The following is a 19,148-nucleotide window of genomic DNA, read 5'->3' as shown; positions in this document are numbered from 1 at the left end:
TGGCCCTGTGCTTGATGCGATCAAAGGCCTTTTCTACATCTAGGCCTAGAAGAGCTCTCGTATGTAGCGGGCTAGCAAGAATAAGGTGATGCTTGATTAAAAGCATTGCATCTTGAGTCGAAAGTCCAGGACGGAAACCGATCAGGTTATGCGGAAGAATATTTCTGTTTTCTACATACTTAGTCAGTCTATTGAGTATGACATGCTCCATGGTTTTGCCCAGACATGATGTTAATGATATGGGTCTTAGGTTATCTAGATTGAGTTGCTTGCCTGGTTTGGGAATAAGAATTGTGTTAGCAATTCTCCATTCCTTCGGATAATCACCGTTTTTCCAGAGTTCGTTGAAATACTCTGTTAAATATTTTATGGAATGATCGTCCAAATTTTTCAACAGCCTATTGGAAATGCCATCTGGACCGGCAGCAGATCTACTGTTGAGGTCGTACAGGGCTGCACGAACTTCGCTTTCTGTGAAGTCTTGATCCATAGGCTCACACTCTTCCCCTGTATATTCAGGCAGGTCTGTACTCTCATCGCTATCCTTAAGTGGTAAATACTTAGCTGCGAGCCGATCCAGAATGGCCTCCTCCGTTGTGTCCTGACTCTCACGATGGACGAGTCGTGCTACTGCTGTTCTCCTATTAGATTTCGTGTCGTTCTCATGAAGCAAATGTCTAAGTAAGTTCCAATTCCCACCACGTCTGATTCGACCATCTATGGAATTACAAAGCTCATCCCATTGTTGTTTCTGTAAATTTCTGGAGTGTTCTTCAATCTCCCTATTCAACAATGCTATGCGCTTCCTGAGTCTCCTGTTCAGCCGTTGCGTTTTCCATCTATTTAACATAGATTGTTTCGCTTCAATCAAGTGCGCCAGCCTACTGTCCATGATTTCGATATCCTCCTCTGTGGTAATATCCTTCGTTGCCGCCTTTACATCTTCCCTGAGCTGAGTGGTCCAAGTTTGGAGTGTTTTCTTTTGTCCTTCCTCTGTCTCAGCTCTGATTTTCCTTGCTTTCCGAAAAAGATCCCAGTCAATGTAGTTAAAGTGCTTTATCTGATTACTTGGTGTTTCCAATAGTATTTGTAATATGTAATGATCACTACCCAGGTCAATATTGGAGTTATTCCAGCCAGCGTTCGCTAAGTTTGATACAAAAGTAAGGTCTGGGGTGGAGTCCCTGCATGTAGATGTACCACACCTAGTGGGATAAGCTGGGTCTGTGATGAGGGAGAGATTAAGATCTGTAGCTAGGTGCCAGAGTCCATCCCCTTTCTTAGTATTCCAGCGATATCCCCAGGTTTGATGTGGGGCGTTGAAATCCCCTCCAATAATGAGTGGAGCGTGCTTAGTAACAGCCATAGTCTTATTAAGAAGTGCCCTGAAACTCTGTTTCATGTCGCTAGGGCTGCTATAAACATTAAGACAAAAGAGGCTTTGCGGTTTGCTTCTATTCCTTTTCAAAATTATTTCCACTAGTAAGTATTCTAATTTGTTTAGTCCAAGGCGCAAATCATGTTCTATGTAAGGTATTTTCTTATCTACGAGCGTGGCTAGCCCCCTACCCGGCTCTTTGCCCCTGCATGTTGCTTTGTATCCGGATAGGCTGATCTCATCCGCCAAGGTTTCCTGCAGCATAATTATTTTCGGTTTGTCTGGAGAGGCTTTTATTAACTGCATAAGAGGTGCTTTTTTGTGATAAAATCCTCGGCAATTCCATTGCCACACGGTAAAGCTCCCCCTGCTAGCCATTGCTTATAGAACCCGCCTTACTGCTACCCGCTAGAGTACGCTTCGTAGAACCCCCCGACACGCTAGGGAGCGATCTGACGCTTTCTGCTTCTGAGGGTAGGTATTCGTCGTCATCTCCCTGTGCTTCTACTTTGGTGAGCCTCTTTTCAGCCGTCAGTCTCCATTTCCATAACTTATCAACTTTGAAGGTAGTTTTATCTATGGCATCTCTAAGTTGTTTAATCGCCTCCTTGATCTCTTCCAAAGCAGAGCACACTGTCGTTTCTACTGGGCTTATTGCCCGCTTCTTTGGAGCTGGTGTGTTTTCTTCATCCTGGCTGTTGTCATTATTCACCGGTTTGGCTATTGCTACTTTTGTGGAGTTAGTCTGCGAGTTCTTGCGAAGTTCTACAACCTGCTTAGTAAGTTCTTCATTTGCCTTTCTCAGATACGTTACTTCTTTAATTAGCTGTTCTACCCTGGCATCATTATCTCCGACCAGCCGCTCCGCACCGCTCTCCGCAGCCCTCACAGTACCTTTCACTTTGTCGGCCCAGGTTGTTCCAGATGTCGTCTTGTCGCCAGGCGTCTGCCCTCCTCCTTCGAAGCGCACCTGCACTTCGCGTGATCTGGAGCGGCTTCTGCCCTTCGACGGCGAGCGGCGTCTTGACCATGTGGGGCTCCTTGAGCACGTGCGCCCCCTGGTGCCCGTTTGGGCATCCCATTGCAGCTGTGCTGATGTCGCCTCCGATGCAGATCTGTTGCGTTCTCGTCGTCGAACTCGTACCACGTATGGAATTTGGTACCGCTGTCGGCAAGTCTTGTCCCCAGTTGGGTGGTCCCCTCCACAGAATTTGCACTTAGGCACACACATGTGATTGTCCTCCGGGTTTTTAGTTCCACATCCTCTGCACTGTACCACGTCCGGTGTGGGACATACATCTGATCGATGTCCAATCTTTCCGCAGGCATAGCAGACATCAAACTGCTTCCTATACAGGTAGCACTTGACGAGGGTCGACCCGTATCTTACATAATTGGGTACCTTGAGCCCATCAAACAGAACAATAACCGAACCCGTGGATTTAATACGTTTGGCTGCCAATGCCAGTGGGTTAAAGTCATGCACAATGTTCTTCGTTATCGTGGCCTGATTGTCTCTGAGGTCAACTCTCCGAATCACTCCTTTACACGTGGTATGCGGAGCTGTCTCGTAGGCGTTCACTTCGTATTCGGTTTCCACTATAATGATCGACCTGATTCGCACATACCTGGCGGCATGGCTGGGATCTGGTGTACTAACCACCACGATGTTTTGCGTGAAGTTAGGGCAAACGACATCCTCTCGGGCTTGTTGCGGAGTCAGGCCCGATGCTTCAATAACCGCCACGCCTATCGCTGTGGTGCTCACTTTGCTCAAGTTGAGACCTCCTCGTGGGCGGATGATGATTTTGCTGTGCTCCTCGGGCAATTGGGGCATCCTTGATGCCTTGACAATCCGGTTTTTGAACATAGTGGTTGTAGGTCCCTTATTCTTGCTGCTGTTGCCTTGCTCTCGCTGGCTCTGCGGCGATGTTTTCCCATCGCCAGTAATCCTTGTGGTGGAGCGAAATTTTCGGCTTGTCACAATTTGCCAACCTAGATCTTCCTCATTCTCTTCTAATCCGGTAGCGTCTTCATCTTCCATACGCGTTTCCGCCATCGCGGCACGGCGGGGCCAGTAGGCCTACTCGGGTCTTGCACCAAGAAAGGCCAGTAACAGTCCAAAAATGAAAGTCCCACCTTAAAGAAAGGTATCCGCAAATTCCCGGTGACTTCACAAATCCAGTGATGTGCTTGAATCCGTGATGGTGGCAAAGAAGGCTGCACAAACATTCAAAAACGACGGAGCCGATGTGAGGGACGTCCGCACCTCGGCTTCTTCTTCTTCCTTTCAAAAGATATTTAAGGCCTCTATCTTTTATCATAAGTTCTCTCAACCTTAATGCTGTACGTGTTGTGATGATGACACCAGAGTGTACTGGTTTCCATACTGAGGAAGATTTGCCTGCATCAAATATCTGCAGCTTCGTGAACACTTCAATGACGCCTTGAAGAAAATTCACTGCCCCAGTGCCTTTTTCTGGGCAAAGGTCACTAAGAGCCATTTATGAGGTGAGCGATAACGTCAGAGCAAATGACTGGTGTACAAACTGCAAAAACAAAGCTTTTGTGAGAGCTTCTTTCGGCAATTTGTCTTTCTCAATAAGAAGCTTAATTGCTGAAGCTATGCCATGGTCAAATATTGCGCAAGCGGTGCCTACATTCATTTTTTCATACTGGTTTGGCGAAAGATACCTTGGCTTGAGGTGTGGGGCAAGCTTGAGGTCGTGTTTCTCGTCGGTCTTACACAAGCGCTTAATGTAATCAAGCCGCACGTGCACGTAAGCAGAAAACAAGGTGCAATACCAGTTAGCATACCGCATAAAATAATATGTAATGAGAGTTGCTACAGCTTTTCGATACTGTTGATCTATTTTCCCTTCTGCAGTTTGCAAAACAACCTTATATTTAGGTATAACTTATATTGTCACGTGGTGGTGACGTTGAAGAACACAGCAGCAATACTGTCAACGACAAAACTAACTTTTATTGGGCGAACCTGTACCCACAAAACAGGCTACACATATAGCACAACGATAGCGGCGAACACGGTCGGCGATCGTCGAAAATCTGATCAGCGGGTCAAGCGCTTCCGCTTTTATACAGCAGTCGTCGAATGTTTCAGACTAATCGTTCGTACCCGCGTGCCTTCCACAAAGTTCTACACCATTCGCGTCACGCGATGAAATCAGATAACACAATGTTCGGCGACAACAGACAGCCGGATAGAAGCATCGATAACTTTCCAGAGACTTCGGATACATGCAGGCGCGTCCCGCGCTGTGCGATAACATACGTTAGGCGGCGAAACATGGTCACCCGATAAAGATAAGTACACGTGTCATTACCGCCCTCTTAAAGAGCATCGACCCGATGCAGCAAACAAACAAACGAAAGTAATAAAAAGCACTCGTAGGAAAGAAAACAACAAAATAAGGAAGTTCATCAGCGTCCGTAAAATGGTTTAAGGCGCACCACGTGGACCACTTCAGATCGTGCGCGAAGCCGCTGTGAATGCGAAATGCCGTCTGGCACGACCTCATAGTCCAGTGCGCCAATACGTCGGATGACCTTTTAGGGTCCGAAATAGCGTCGCAGTAGCTTCTCACTGAGTCCTCGTCGGCGTATCGGGGTCCATACCCAAACACGGTCGCCGGGCTGGTACTCGATGAAGCGTCGTCGGAGCTTGTAGTGTCGGCTGTCGGTCCTCTGCTGGTTCTTGATCCGCAGGCGGGCGAGCTGTCGGGCTTCTTCGGCGCGCTGGAGGTAGGTATGGACGTCAACATTCTCTTCGTCAGTGACGTGGGGCAGCATGGCGTCGAGCGTCGTCGTCGGGTTCCTGCCGTAAACCAGCTTAAACGGCGTGATCTGTGTTGTTTCTTGCACCGCCGTGTTATAAGCGAATGTTACGTGCGGCAGACGGCATCCCAGCTCTTGTGTTCGACGTCGAAGTACGTTGATATCATGTCGGCGAGGGTCTTATTCAGACGCTCCGTAAGACCATTCGTCTGTGGGTAGTAGGCCGTTGTCGTGCTGTGCCTTGTCTGACTGTATTGCAGAAGGGTTTGGGTGAGCTCCGCAGTAAAAGCCGTTCCTCTGTCGGTGATGAGGACTTCTTGAGCACCATGTCGCAGCAGGATGTTCTCGACGAAAAATTTCGCCACTTCGGCTGCGCTGCCTTTTGGTAGAGCTTTAGTTTCAGCAAAGCGGGTGAGATAGTCCGTCGCCACGACGATCCACTTATTCCCGGATGTTGACATCGGAAACGGCCCCAACAAATTCATCCCAATCTGCTGGAATGGTCGGCGAGGAGGTTCGATCGGCTGTAGTAATCCTGCTGGCCTTGTCGGTGGTGTCTTGCGTCGTTGACAGTCTCGGCATGTCTCGACGTAACGGGCGACGTCGGCAGTTAGGTGCGGCCAGTAATACCTTTCTTGTATCCTCGATAGCATCCGGGAGAAACCGAGGTGCCCAGCGGTCGGATCGTCATGTAGGGCGTGCAGTACTCTGGACGCAGTGCCGACGGAACAACAAGAAGGTAGTTGGCGCGGACTGGTGAGAAGTTCTTCACGAGTAGGTTGTTTTGCAGCGTGAACGAAGACAATCCACGCTTAAATGCCCTAGGGACCAGGTCGGTGTGACCTTCCCAATACTCGACTAGGGCTTTTAGGTCCGTGTCTCCTCGTTGCTGTTCGGCGAAGTCTTCCGCGCTTATTATTCCAAGGAAGGTGTCGTCATCCTCGTGATCTTGCGGAGGCGGGTCAATGGGGGCGCGTGATAGGATCTGAGTGTTTTCGTCCGGATTTGTATGTTACAGTGATGTCGTATTCTTGTAGTCTGAGGCTCCACCGTGCCAGCCGTCCTGAAGGGTCCTTTAAGTTCGCTAGCCAACACAACGCGTGATGGTCGCTGACGACTTTGAATGGCCTGCCATATAGATAAGGGCTAAATTTAGCTGTAGCCAAAACGATTGGCGAGGCATTCCTTTTCGATCGTCGAATAGTTGCCTTCCGCTTTTCACAGTGACCGGCTAGCGTAAGCTATCACCTGTTCGACTCTGTTTCTCCTCTGGACTAGAACGGCACCGAGGCCAAGACTACTGGCGTCAGTATGGATTTCTGTATCGGCGTACACGTCGAAGTGCGCTGGTACCGGCGGCGACTGCATGCGTCGTTTGAGTTCTTCAAATGCGTCGGTCTGCGGCGTTTCCCACTTGAACTCAACATCACATTTAGTTAGACGTGTCAACGGCTCAGCGATGCGTGAAAAGTCCTTGACAAAGCGCCTGTAGTAGGCACACATGCCAAGGAATCTACGCACTGCCTTCTTGTCGATGGGTTGCGGGAACTGTGCGATGACAGCTGTCTTTTGCGGGTCTGGACGGACACCAGATTTGCTGATTACGTGGCCTAGGAACAGAAGCTCATCGTAAGCGAAGCGGCATTTTTCGGCTTCAGAGTAAGCCCTGATGACTTGATGGCCTCTATTACTGTCGTAAGCCGCCTGAGGTGATCGTCGAAATTTCCGGCGAAGACGACGACGTCATCCAAGTAAACAAGACAGGTCTGCCACTTCAATCCTGCTAAAACCGTGTCCATCACTCGCTGCAACGTTGCAGGCGCCGAGCACAGTCCGAATGGCATAACCTTGAACTCGTAGAGGCCGTCTGGGGTGATGAAGGCCGTCTTTTCGCGATCTCTTTCGTCGACTTCTATTTGCCAATAGTCAGACTTGAGATCCATCGACGAGAAGTATTTAGCGTTGCAGAGCCGATCCAATGCGTCGTCTATCCGTGGGAGGGGGTATACGTCCTTCGTGATCTTGTTCAGACGACGATAACCGACGCAGAAACGTAGGGTTCCGTCCTTTTTCTTCACCAGGACAACAGGGGATGCCCACGAGCTTTTCGACGGCTGGATGATGTCGTCGCGCAGCATTTCGTCGACTTGTTCTCTTATAGGTTCACGTTCTCGCGGCGAAACTCGGTAAGGGCTCTCGCGGAGTGGTCGAGCGCACTCCTCGGTGATTATGCGATGCTTGGCGACTGGTGTTTGTCGAATCCTCGATGACGTCGAAAAGCAGCCTTTGTATCGTCGAAGCAGACTTCTGAGCTGCTGTTGCTTAATCACGGGGAGACTGGGATTAATGTCGTAGTCTGGTTCGGGAACAATGGTCGTCGGGGTAGATGCGGCGGAATCCGAGAGGACAGACACATTACTGGTTTCCAGAATTTCCTCGATGTACGCGTTCGTCATGCCCTTGTTGGTGTGCTTGAACTCCTGGCTGAAGTTTGTCAGCAACCCTTCAGTTTTCCCTCCATGCAGTTGAGCGATCCCTTTTGCGGCGCAAACTTCACGGTCTAGCAGAAGATGTTGGTCGCCTTCGATGATGCCTTCTACGTCAGCGGGTGTTTTGGTGCCGACCGAAATAACAATGCTGGAGCGAGGCGGGATGCTCACTTGATCTTCGAGCACACTCAAGGCGTGGTGAATACGTGGGCTCTCCGGTGGTATCGCTTTATCTTCCTACAGCGTTATTGACTTAGACTTCAGGTCGATGATTGCGCCGTGTTGGTTGAGGAAGTCCATACCAAGAATGACGTCTCGTGAACACTGTTGGAGTATAACGAAGGTGGCAGGGTAAGTCCGGTCATGAATGGTTATTCTTGCCGTGCAGATTCCAGTCGGCGTGATGAGGTGTCCTCCAGCGGTCCGAATTTGAGGGCCTTCCCATGCGGTCTTAACTTTCTTCAACTGGGCGGTGATGTGTCCACTCATTACGGAGTAATCAACCCCTGTGTCCACTAAGGCGGTAACTGCGTGGCCGTCGAAAAGCACGTCGAGGTCGGTGGTTCTTTGTTTGGCGTTGCAGTTAGGTCTTGGCGTCGGATCACGGCTGCGTCGTCTTGAACTGAAGTTGGAACGTCGCGTCGTCAAGTCGTCTTTCGTCGGTGTAGTCTTGGCTTCCGGACTTCGTCGGGACGGCGGCGTGTCGTTATTATTTCGTCGAGATGGTCTCTTCGGCGTCTTCGTCGGCGGCGGAGGATCTTCGTCAGTTCAAAAAAAAAATTAAATTATGGAGTTTTACGTGCCAAAACCACTTTCTGATTATGAGGCACGCCGTAGTGGAGGACTCCGGATATTTCGACCACCTGGGGTTCTTTAACGTGCACCTCAATCTAAGTACACGGGTGTTTTCGCATTTCGCCCCCATCGAAATGCGGCCGCCGTGGCCGGGATTCGATCCCGCGACCTCGTGCTCAGCAGCCTAACACCATAGCCAGTGAGCAACCACGGCGGGTCTTCGTCAGTTTGACGAACAGCAGCCGCACCTCCATCGGTTGCTGCTTTTAGTTTTTCGGATATGGGCTCGCAGAGCGGGCCCGGGCTGGGCCGGTGTATGGTCGGCGCTGCGTATGTATGTACCTAGAGGCCTGGTGACGGCGAGTGGGACGGTCGTCGACGGATCTACTGAGTAGCGGCGAGGTAGTCCGCGATGTCACGAGAGCGTTCACCTTCCCGAGGGCGCGTAGCGTCGACGGCGAACCCTCGCAATCCCAGGCCGCGCTATGGGCATTGGCGGTACACATGGCCGGCTTCGCCGCAGTGGTAGCAGAGCGGGCGGTAGTCGGGGGCTCGCCAAATGTCCGTCTTCCTCGCGTAGCTGCGCTGGGCGACGGGTGGGCGTACTGGCGGCGCCGGCGGTGGACGGCGGAATTGCGACGTTACAGGGCCCTGGTGTTGTCGCGGAAGGGGACCTTCACGGCGGGTGACGGCGGCGTAGGTCATCGTTTCCGGCTGAGGTTGCGGTGATCGTAGTTGCACCTCAGGGATTCCAAGCGATCGCTGAACCTCTTCTTTGACGATTTCAGCGATTGGATCCACTTGGGACTGCGACCTTGGGTAGAACTTCTGCAGCTCCTCCCGTACGACCGCTCTGATAGTCTCGCGTAGATCGTCGGTAGCCAGCGATTGAACACCGGCGTAGTTTGTAGAGTTCGTGCGGCGATCGAATTGCCGGCTTCGCATCTCGAGCGTGTTCTCGATGCTAGTGGCCTCGCGAAGAAACTCGTCGACGGTCTTCGGTGGGCTTGGTACTATTCCGGCAAAAAGTTCCTCTTTCACACCACGCATGGGTAGGCGGTCTTTCTTCACCTCGGGCATATCCGGGTCGGCGTGGCGGAACAGACGGCTCATTTCTTCCGTAAAGATGGCAAAGTTCTCGTTGGGTAGCTGCACTCGGGCGTCCAGCATAGTTTCGGCCCTTTCCTTTCGCACGACGCTTGTAAAGGTGCTCAGGAAGCCGCTACGGAACAGGTCCCATGTTGTCAAAGTCGACTGCCTGTTCTCAAACCACGTTCTGGCGGCGTCTTCTAAGGCGAAGTATACATGCCGCAGCTTGTCGTCGGAGTCCCAGTTGTTGAAAGTTCCGACTCGTTCGTAGGTCTCCAGCCGGGATTCCGGGTCTTCATTCACTGCTCCATGGAAGGTTGGTGGGTCGCGAGGTTGTTGTAGGATAACGGGGGACGCTGCGGCAGCCATTGGGGTTGTCTTGACCACGATCTTCTTGGTCGTCTCAGGTAGAAGCCCGTGCTCTGGTGGCAGTCCTTGCAGTCTGCGGCTAGCACGCTGGTCTTGGGTGATGTTGGTTTTGTCCTCGGGCTTCGGGCTCGAAGCGGGGCTTTGCGGGGGCGTTTGGTACATGAACGCACTAGCACCTCCACCAGATGTCACGTGGTGGTGACGTTGAAGAACACAGTAGCAATACTGTGAACGACAAAACTATTGGGCGAATCTGTGCCCACAAAACAGGCTACACATATAGCACAACGATAGCGGCGAACACGGTCGGCGATCGTCGAAAATCTGATCAGCGGGTCAAGCGCGTCCACTTTTATACAGCAGTCGTCGAATGTTCCAGACTAATTGTTCGGACCCGCGTGCCTTCCACAAAGTTCTACACCATTCGCGTCACGCGATGAAATCAGATAACACAACGTTCGGCGACAACAGACAGCCGGATAGAAGCATCGATAACTTTCCAGAAACTTCGGATACATGCAGGCGCGTCCCGCGCTGTGCGATAACATTTGTTAGGCGGCGAAACGTGGTCACCCGATAAAGATAAGTACACGTGTCAATATGGTTTGGTTATGGAGTATCTCGGCACAATGAAATGCTTACCTCGTTACGTGGAAACCTGTGCTTCTGAACAGTCTCAGCATCCAAGCAGATTTTCTGTTCTCGAACTAGGTGCCCATGCAGATTTTTTAGCATCTACATCATCTGCTACAAAGTGCAGGCTTCTCCCATTTCCACATGGGTTGGCGCAAGTTGTTTTCGGTCGCGCATATCTTGTGGCGACTATACTACGCAACCGCCATACTGCTTGGTTCCCAGAGCCCATGTGACATGTAACGCAGTCTACACAGACGCCAATTTGCTCACTTCTGCGGATGACATCAAAGAGAAGCTCAAGCACTTTGGATGCATCGAATGAGCTAGCTGAAATGAAAAGCAAAAAATTAGAGTGTTAGCTTGACTGTTTGCATCTATTTTATGTTTTAATTCTGCTCATGTGAATAAGATATACAGATTACACCTTCTCGTGTGTAATGGGCTTTTTGGTGTTGTATTTCTTGTGTGGAAATTTGGCTTTGTGTTTACCAGTACTTATAGCTAAATCAGACACACAGTATTAACTACACTCACTTGCGCATTCTCAGCTTTATAACGTGAGATTACCAGTAAAGTGGTAGGCAACAGTCTGCTTCCATCTTGAGGTCACTCCAGCAAGCATCACAACAATACCATGTGTTGCTATGGCAGGAGATGTACTTGGTTTTCGTGGTGCAATTTTAGCGTGACCTGCGGTTTGTAGCATTTAGTGTAAGCATCAACGGCGTTAAGTTGCTAACTTACCAATAACTGTCCACAGTAGTGTCATAATCAAGCCCCGGAGTAAGCGGAATTTCATCAATCAGCTCTGCTGCATAACGCTCTTCAACTTGAAGTGTAGCCACTTTCATTGCAAGGGCCGAAAATACCTCTTCAAGGATTCCTGGGTCACAAAACCACTCAGTTAAGTTATTTAAAGGTCGCGCAAATAATACGTTCTTACCTGGAGGCATTTTTACGTCCTTTATGTGCCTTTGCAGCGTTCTTTCCGCTGGAAGAGCTCAACCAGTTTCCCGCAGGTATTCTTAACAACGAGAGTCGCATGCAAGTCGCAGCTTCAGTGCGCCTTCCACAGTAGCTTTGGTCCAGGAAGAACCTCTCATGGTTCCCTTTTCCAGCATATAGATCTGGTTTTCTGCAAGAAGGCATCCTAGGGATTATCTTAACTGGTCCCGTTCAGACTCGGCCTTCCTCCGTATCTTTGCCTCCAAGTATAGACGCCCTTTCACTGCATCTAATTCATCGCAGTCAGAATTACCCAACTCATTTCTTTCTGATGAAGTAGCTTCAATGAGACCTGAAGAAGAATCATTTTGCACTGTCATTCAGTTTGTAAATCTTTCCAGAAAACTTGCAAGCCAGTCTAGTACATGTTCAGAATGCTTTTCTTTTAACCAACGCTGCAAAAGACAACCAGCAGCAGCACAATCCCTTCTCTTCCAAAAGGTGAATGTCACCTGGGCTGCCAGTGTCGGTTTCACAGCCTGGCTGCACTTCGTTCCCTTCCAGTGAGGAGTGGTTAACATTGGGGCCTGCAGAAAAAAAAGAAACCCTCGAACTTTATGATTAAAATTGTTTGAATAAGACAAGAATAATACGCTTACTCAGGTGATCATCTTGCTGTTCTGATGTTGCAGTAATCGTAAATGACAGAGTAGGAGGTACACGAGGGCAAGGCGGTTTCCGTTCACTTTTTTGTGGTGCATAAGCGAAAATGCTGGTAACTGCGTTCAGCTTTTTTTCTTATCAGCACGAACCTTTTCAAATTGGTCTGGAGCAAAGTGGTTGTGCCAACGAGGAAGAAGAAAGAACAGCAACTGAAGTATGTTGCCCCAAAATATATGAATTTAGGCGTTTTGCAAACCCCTAAACAAATCCTGAATGACATACAGTATCTTGCAGTGAAATTACAGATTTTTCAAGAGATGCGTTTCCTAGAATACGTCAGCACTCTCTGAGCGTACTTATTCAAGGTAAACCAGCTTCGGTGGCTCAGTTGCTTTGGCGTTCGGCTACTAATCCCAAGATCTCGGGCTCGATCCCGGCCGCGGTGACCGTATTTCGATGGAGGCGAAATACAATAACGGATGTGTGCAGTGCGTTGTTAGTGCGAGTTAAAGAATCCCAGGTGGTCTAAATTCACTCAAAGCCCTCCACTTCGGCGTCCCTCACAAGTAATACGTCGTTTCGGGACGTTAACTCTACGATTTCTTGTTTTCATCTGAGCCTCATTGCCAAGATCGGCGACCAGCAGAGAAAGAAAGAATCTCGTACAGCAACGTTTCCGAAAACACAGCTGTCACACACACATGCGTGAGCACGCACGCACATGCGCGAGCGCACCAACACGCGTGCGATCACACAGGTATCACACGCACATGCACACTCACGCTCGCGCGCACAAAAACATCGAGAGAACCTTGCAATGCATACCACATAGGGATGTAAACTGGTGAAATGCAGGATAAATAAAAACTTGCTGCGGTCACAGCTGACGAGTTTGCACAATGCTTACCTCGCAGAGCCGGGTGTCCTTTGTTGGGACGAATTTGTCGCGCCGAATGCGGTGTAGCCATACAGCCCTTCGTTTGCTGTCAGACTTCCCGCTTGGGATCACGAATAGAGCTTTGCCGCATTATCTTCGATTGCTGCATCCGATGGCGCAACATACCGGCATCTTTTGAGACATTTGTGCCTGTTTTGTGCACAGAGCGCATTCCTAACAGAGCTGCTTCGTAAACCACGCCGGCCTACCACCTCAGAAGCAATAAGAAGCACTGCGCCCCGTCTGCTGCGGGTGGACCATCCATGGCGGCGCTTAACCACGTGATCGCAACTGGCCAATAGGCGGCGCCGCGGCAAAGAGAAAACAGTTGCGGTACTTTCAGAGTTCCAATGATTTTAATGTCGCTTAAAGTACCTTCATAAGTTGAAAGTAGCGCCACTCTTTGAACTCTGCCGCCGCCGCGCGACCTCCTCGCCTCCTCCTCGCCCCTTGCGCGTCTCCCTCGCGGCAACCAGTTTCGCCCCCGTTTTTCTGCACGACGATTGGCCTCCCTGCCGTTGTCCTTGGAAACGCGAAGATCTTGCGTTTTTCTTGTGTTTTTCTTTTTCGTTCGCGCCATTTTTCTCCTCAGCTCGGCTGGCTCGGTGTTTTAGCTCTGCGTAACGAGCGTTGTACGCTGTGTTTCCTGCTCTTTGTGCTAGCGCTATGCTCTGCTGTTGCGTTGTACGCTGTGTTTCCTGCTCTTTGTGCTAGCGCTATGCCCTGCTGTTGCGCATATAACTGCAGTAAGAAGCCTGAAGATGGTTATGCCGTTTTTATGATACCACAAGGAAAGCGTGACGGCTTGCGCAGGGAGCAGTGGCTGCATAACATTGGCCGAAAAGCTTTGTTCCGACAAAGAACAGCGTTGTTTGCGAGGAGAAGCGTCATTCTTATTGCTCGTAGCAAATCATCCTGTAATGCTGCATTTTTTTTCATTCTTGCGGCCTTCTCACCAGCATTCTTGTTGCGGCAATTTGTACGTTGCAAAAAAATGCGGTTGTCCTATTCTGCAGCGGCTCCATCTCCTCGCACGTCGCCAACTGTTGTTATTCAGTCGGAAACGCAGCACTATAGATTTTCCTTTCCACTTTTACTGAAAATCGAAAGAGCGGCTTTAGAGGAGCGATTACTTCTAGCTTACGTCGATCTGTGCGTCACTCAGATACAATGAATGCAAGCCTTCAAAAAATTAGTGGCAAGTATACCCGTGGTTTGCAGGTGATGAGCACTAACTAGTCCACATTGCGTTTAATGTTTTAAGGCGCGAACCTTTAGATCTCTGTTCCAAGGTCGCGTTGTGAAGAGAAAATATCACGTGACCCAAGGAAGGCCAGAGGCGACCCAAAGCATGTCCACCCCTGTATAAGAGAATGATTAGCCAAGTTAATTAATGATTCATTCGTGATTGAATAAAGCAGGATTAGGGAAAATTAAGGTGGATAATGGTGTCTTATGGCGTTTTTCACTGGTCGATCTGGAGCGGCCGCCGAAATCCTCGAGCGAGCGCTCGGCTTTCACAAATCCGAATCGGCCAGCGGAGCACAAAAAGGGGATCACACAGGAAGTCTGCGTACACGTGACACAAACCGGTTCCGGAAACCACGCCCGACTTCCGCTCCGTACGTTTCCACGGAAACCAAGCTCGCCGTCCCCCGTGCGTAATTTGACTGCGGTAGTCGCAGAATCTCAAATTTCCATGTCGCGCCCGCAAGGATTGTGCATGGACAACGTGCATAGAAGGCTTCGTACAGCACCTGCGTCACCTCGTAATCGCTGTCGTCCGAGCTCTCATCACTAAACGCGAGCTCTGCAGCAGCACCGCACGCAGCCATTTTGTGAAGCAACACAATGTTGTGCGTACCAACTACAGTGTGCTATATTCTAGTACACTGTAGTACCAACCGAGTACCGATTTCGCTTGAAGACGGAAGTGATGCGAGCCATTTCCGCCCGAATCCGCACCTCGGCGGCGGAGCAAGTGAGAGCGATCCGGCGCGGAGCGAGTTCATCCGAAACGACCAGTGGAACGCGCGAACCCGCTCCAGATCGACCAATGAAATTCGGATTCGCTGCCGCGGAGCAAGAAATCCTGCTCCGAATCGACCAGTGAAAAACGCCATTAATGAAGCTTAAGGTGGATTAGAGTGTATTAAGGCGGATTATGGTGTATCAAGGTGAATTAGAGTTGATGAAGGAGTATTAAAACCGATAAGGGTGGATTAAGGTGGATTATGGCGCATGAACAATAATTGGTCATGATTAAGATGTATGAAAAAGGATGAATGTCGATTAGGGTTGATGAAAGAGAATTAAGACCAAATTGGGGTGGATTAGGATAGATTAAGCCGGATTATGTTGATGGAGGTGAATTAGGGTGTAATAAGGTGGATTAGGATGTATTAGGCAGGATTACGGTGGATTAAGGTGCATGAATAAGGATTAAGGAGGATTAGGCTGGATGAAGGAGGATTAAGGCTGTAAAGCCTACTGTAATAAACCTTATTCCGCACTAATTAATTCCGCACGATTTTAATCGGCCTCAATCCTCCCTAATGTACCGTGTGGGTTCTCAACCATGCTCTTGAGACAAAGGAACGACAACACAGTAGTGAAAACAATCACAAGGGCATTTATTGCACCTTTCATAGATCAATGCCAGCTAGCCGAGTTGCTATGCCCAAAACATGCCGATGGGCGCGCGGCAAATCGCGGAAGTCCGACTCACCGCGACCGGATAGCGAGCCAATATGTTCGCCCCATGCTGGATCCCAACGCCTGGTCTTTCGCGCGTACGGTCACGCGAACGGTGGCGCGTTCGCACGAGGCCCCACGAGACGGTCTCGCAGAAACCTGGATCGGTGCACGCGCGGCATGTCCGAGCTGCTTGGCGTCCCCCGAACCAAAGAGGAAGCTTTCTCCGTTTTGCGGCCAAGAAACCCCGCCGGTAGGCGGCGTTAGCAGCGCAACATTCGCGCCATCTCTCGCACTGCGCTTCAACCACACCGACCGCCGCGGGCCCCAGGCCACGTGCCGAAGCCGCATTGCAGGAGCCGAGAGCTATGCGGGAAAACAAGATATCAGGGGACGCGTCAGAGTCGTGCATCCCCACAACCTTAATCCACCTTCATCCTCTTTCATTGACCTTAATCTACCCTAATCCTTCTTAATGCACCTGAATTCACCTTAATCCACCCTTATCCACCTTCACAGACTTTAATCCACCCTAATTCTCCTAATGCACCTTAATCCTCTTTAATCCACCCTAATCCTCCTTCATTCACTTTAATACACCCTAGTCCACCATAATCCTCCTTAATGCACCTTAATCAACCTTCATCCACCCTAACTCTCCTTCATCGACCTTAATCCACCCTAATGCTCCTTAATGCACCTTAATCGTCCTTAATCCACCATAACCTTCTTAATTCACGTTAATGCAACATAATCCACCATAATTCTCCTTAATGCACCTTAATCCACCTTCATTCACCCTAATTCACTTTCATCGACTTTAATGAACCTTAATTCTTTTTAATCCACCTTAATCCATCTTAATTCATCCTAATCCAATCACTAATCAATCATTACTTGACTTTGCTAATGAGTAATCATCTCTTATACACGGCTGCAGATGCGTTCGTTCGCTTCCGGCCTTCCTTCGTTCACGTGATATTGTCTGTAGCTCACAAAGCGACCTTGAAACAGATCTAACGCTTTCGCTTATAAGCCCCACCAAAAGGGATATGCCACAAGGAATACTAGGTCAGGCGCACGAAGTAAAGCATCTCATCATGTGGCAGAAAGTCTGCAGTATAGAAGTCGCTTCAAAGCTCCTTTTACGTCAGTATATCCCGTTCATACGGCTTTCAGAAAAACCAATTCTCCTCATAAATGTTGCCTTCAGCATTATCGATGCAGTTATCAGCATTTCTCAAAATTTTCAACACCACTGGGGCGCGCAACTGGCACAATATAACACGCCTCCATAGAATGCGGCGATCCGTCCGCGGGAGCTCAGGAGAAAAAGCCTGCCGTGCGCAGCCAGTGGGCGAGGAGAATCGAGGAGGAAAACGCCGCGAGGAGGAGAGTGTCGCTATTTTCAAATTATCAAGGGGCTTTAATGTCACTACCTTAAAAATTATAGAGGGACCTTAATTTTTCTTGATGTGCTCTGCCACCTAGCGGCATCGGCGAAGTTCCATAGCTGGGCCGCGAAACGGCTCGAGTCTCCACTCTTGTCGTTTGCATGTTACTCTATTACGGCCGATTTTCCACCTTCAGAACGTGGCGAGCTGCTAACCCTAACTTCAGTTAGGAGAGCGGCGCCGGCGGGCGAGCGCGCATTTGAACATGGCGGCCTTGAGAACTCCGGCTGCGACATCGAACCCGCGACTTATTACAACGTCGCGACTTGAAGAACAGATGGATTTCACTGCATCTCAGGTGGGTGATGCAACACCGCACCACGAATGCAATAAGGCAGCCAGGATCAACAACAACATGCAAAGCGCTACCGGGGTCAACGAAACGACCGCAGAAGCCGGATGGGAGCGCGTTCTTTCCCTGAAGGAAAAGAAAAATCTCGCTCAGCAGCGCCGCTCCGCGCAAGGAAACGCACTCCCATCAGGTCCGACTACCAACTCGTCCAAACCCATGGCGCATCGCGGGCACCCACGACTCAAGTGTCTTCTGCCGCTACCGAAGAGGGACCTGAAGGTGGTCATCAGACCACACCAAGGGCTACCACTCAAGAATGTTACCAGTCAGGCACTGGCAAGAGCCGTCATGGAGGCGTGCGAGGACAGAACCACTGACAACAATTTTATTCTAAGAATCAAGTCAGGTTCGAACATTGCAGTGATATCCACCCCGAATCGGGATACGGCCAAGGTCATGCAAGCCATTAAATCCTTGAACATCAACGGACGACAACACCCGGTCAATGCGTACGTTACGGCAGGAGAAGACACGACGCGGGGAGTAATCCACGGGATAGAAGCACACACCCCTTCTGACGTGCTGCGATCGAACCTACGTATCCGAACGCAGGGACTGGAGCTGATCGACGCAAGAATGATGGGCGACTCACAAAGTGCCTTGCTAACCTACGGCAGCCGAGTGCCAAGGTGTGTTTATTGCTTCGGGGGAGAGAAACTCTGCACACCCTACCGAAATGCGGTACAATTCTGCCGTACCTGTGGCACCGTGGGACACCGCACCGACGTATGTCCACAGCCCGACGTACAGGTGTGCCGCTCGTGCGGGGTGCGGGAGCCTGCCGATGGACACACGTGCACCCCCAAATGCGCCATTTGTGGGAGTGATCATCCAACGGGTGACCGCCGATGTCCCAAAAGACTAAAGCCAGTCAGGCAGATATCAAGACCACGACCAAAGAAACCAACGAAGACCCAGCTACGGTGGTTCGCCACCGAAGACGAGGACTCCGAGCTGGAGTTCCTTCCGGCCACGAACCCGCTCGCCGTCGCGGAGCCGATCTTGTTCCGGGCAGCCGGGCCAGAGGAGACGGTCGGCATCCCGACCCAAGGTGCCTCAGCAGCAAGATCAGACAAAAAAGAAGGAGGCCCCAAGAAGCAAGTCACCAGGGATCCTACTGGCATGCAGCACCCCACAAAATAATCAGGTGAGCTGGGCGCAAGTCGCATCTCCCACTGCCAATGCTAATACACCTACACCAATCACACAAAACCCAGAGTACAAGAAAATAGTAGAAGAAAACAAAATACTTTGAAACAGTTTAGCCGAGCAACGAGCCGAGTTTGAAGCTTTTAAGTGCACGGCAAACAACAGCACATCACAGCAACCCATACAAATTGCGGACCACACTTCCAAATCACCACCACAGACATCACTGCAACAAAGTACCGCCTCCAACGCTCATTCGTTAACGCTGGAACAGTTAGCACAAAACATGCAACTAATGTTCGCAGAGCTATACAAACTCAAACGAATGGTAGAGGATGTGCAAACAAAAGCCGCAGCCGTCCACCGAAAGAGGGTCAGTCAAAGTCCGGGAGCTCCTACC

This window comes from Dermacentor variabilis, chromosome 6 (assembly GCF_050947875.1).
Source record: "Dermacentor variabilis isolate Ectoservices chromosome 6, ASM5094787v1, whole genome shotgun sequence".
Taxonomy (NCBI): Eukaryota; Metazoa; Arthropoda; class Arachnida; order Ixodida; family Ixodidae; genus Dermacentor; species Dermacentor variabilis.
Note: the sequence above shows the minus strand (reverse complement) of the source record.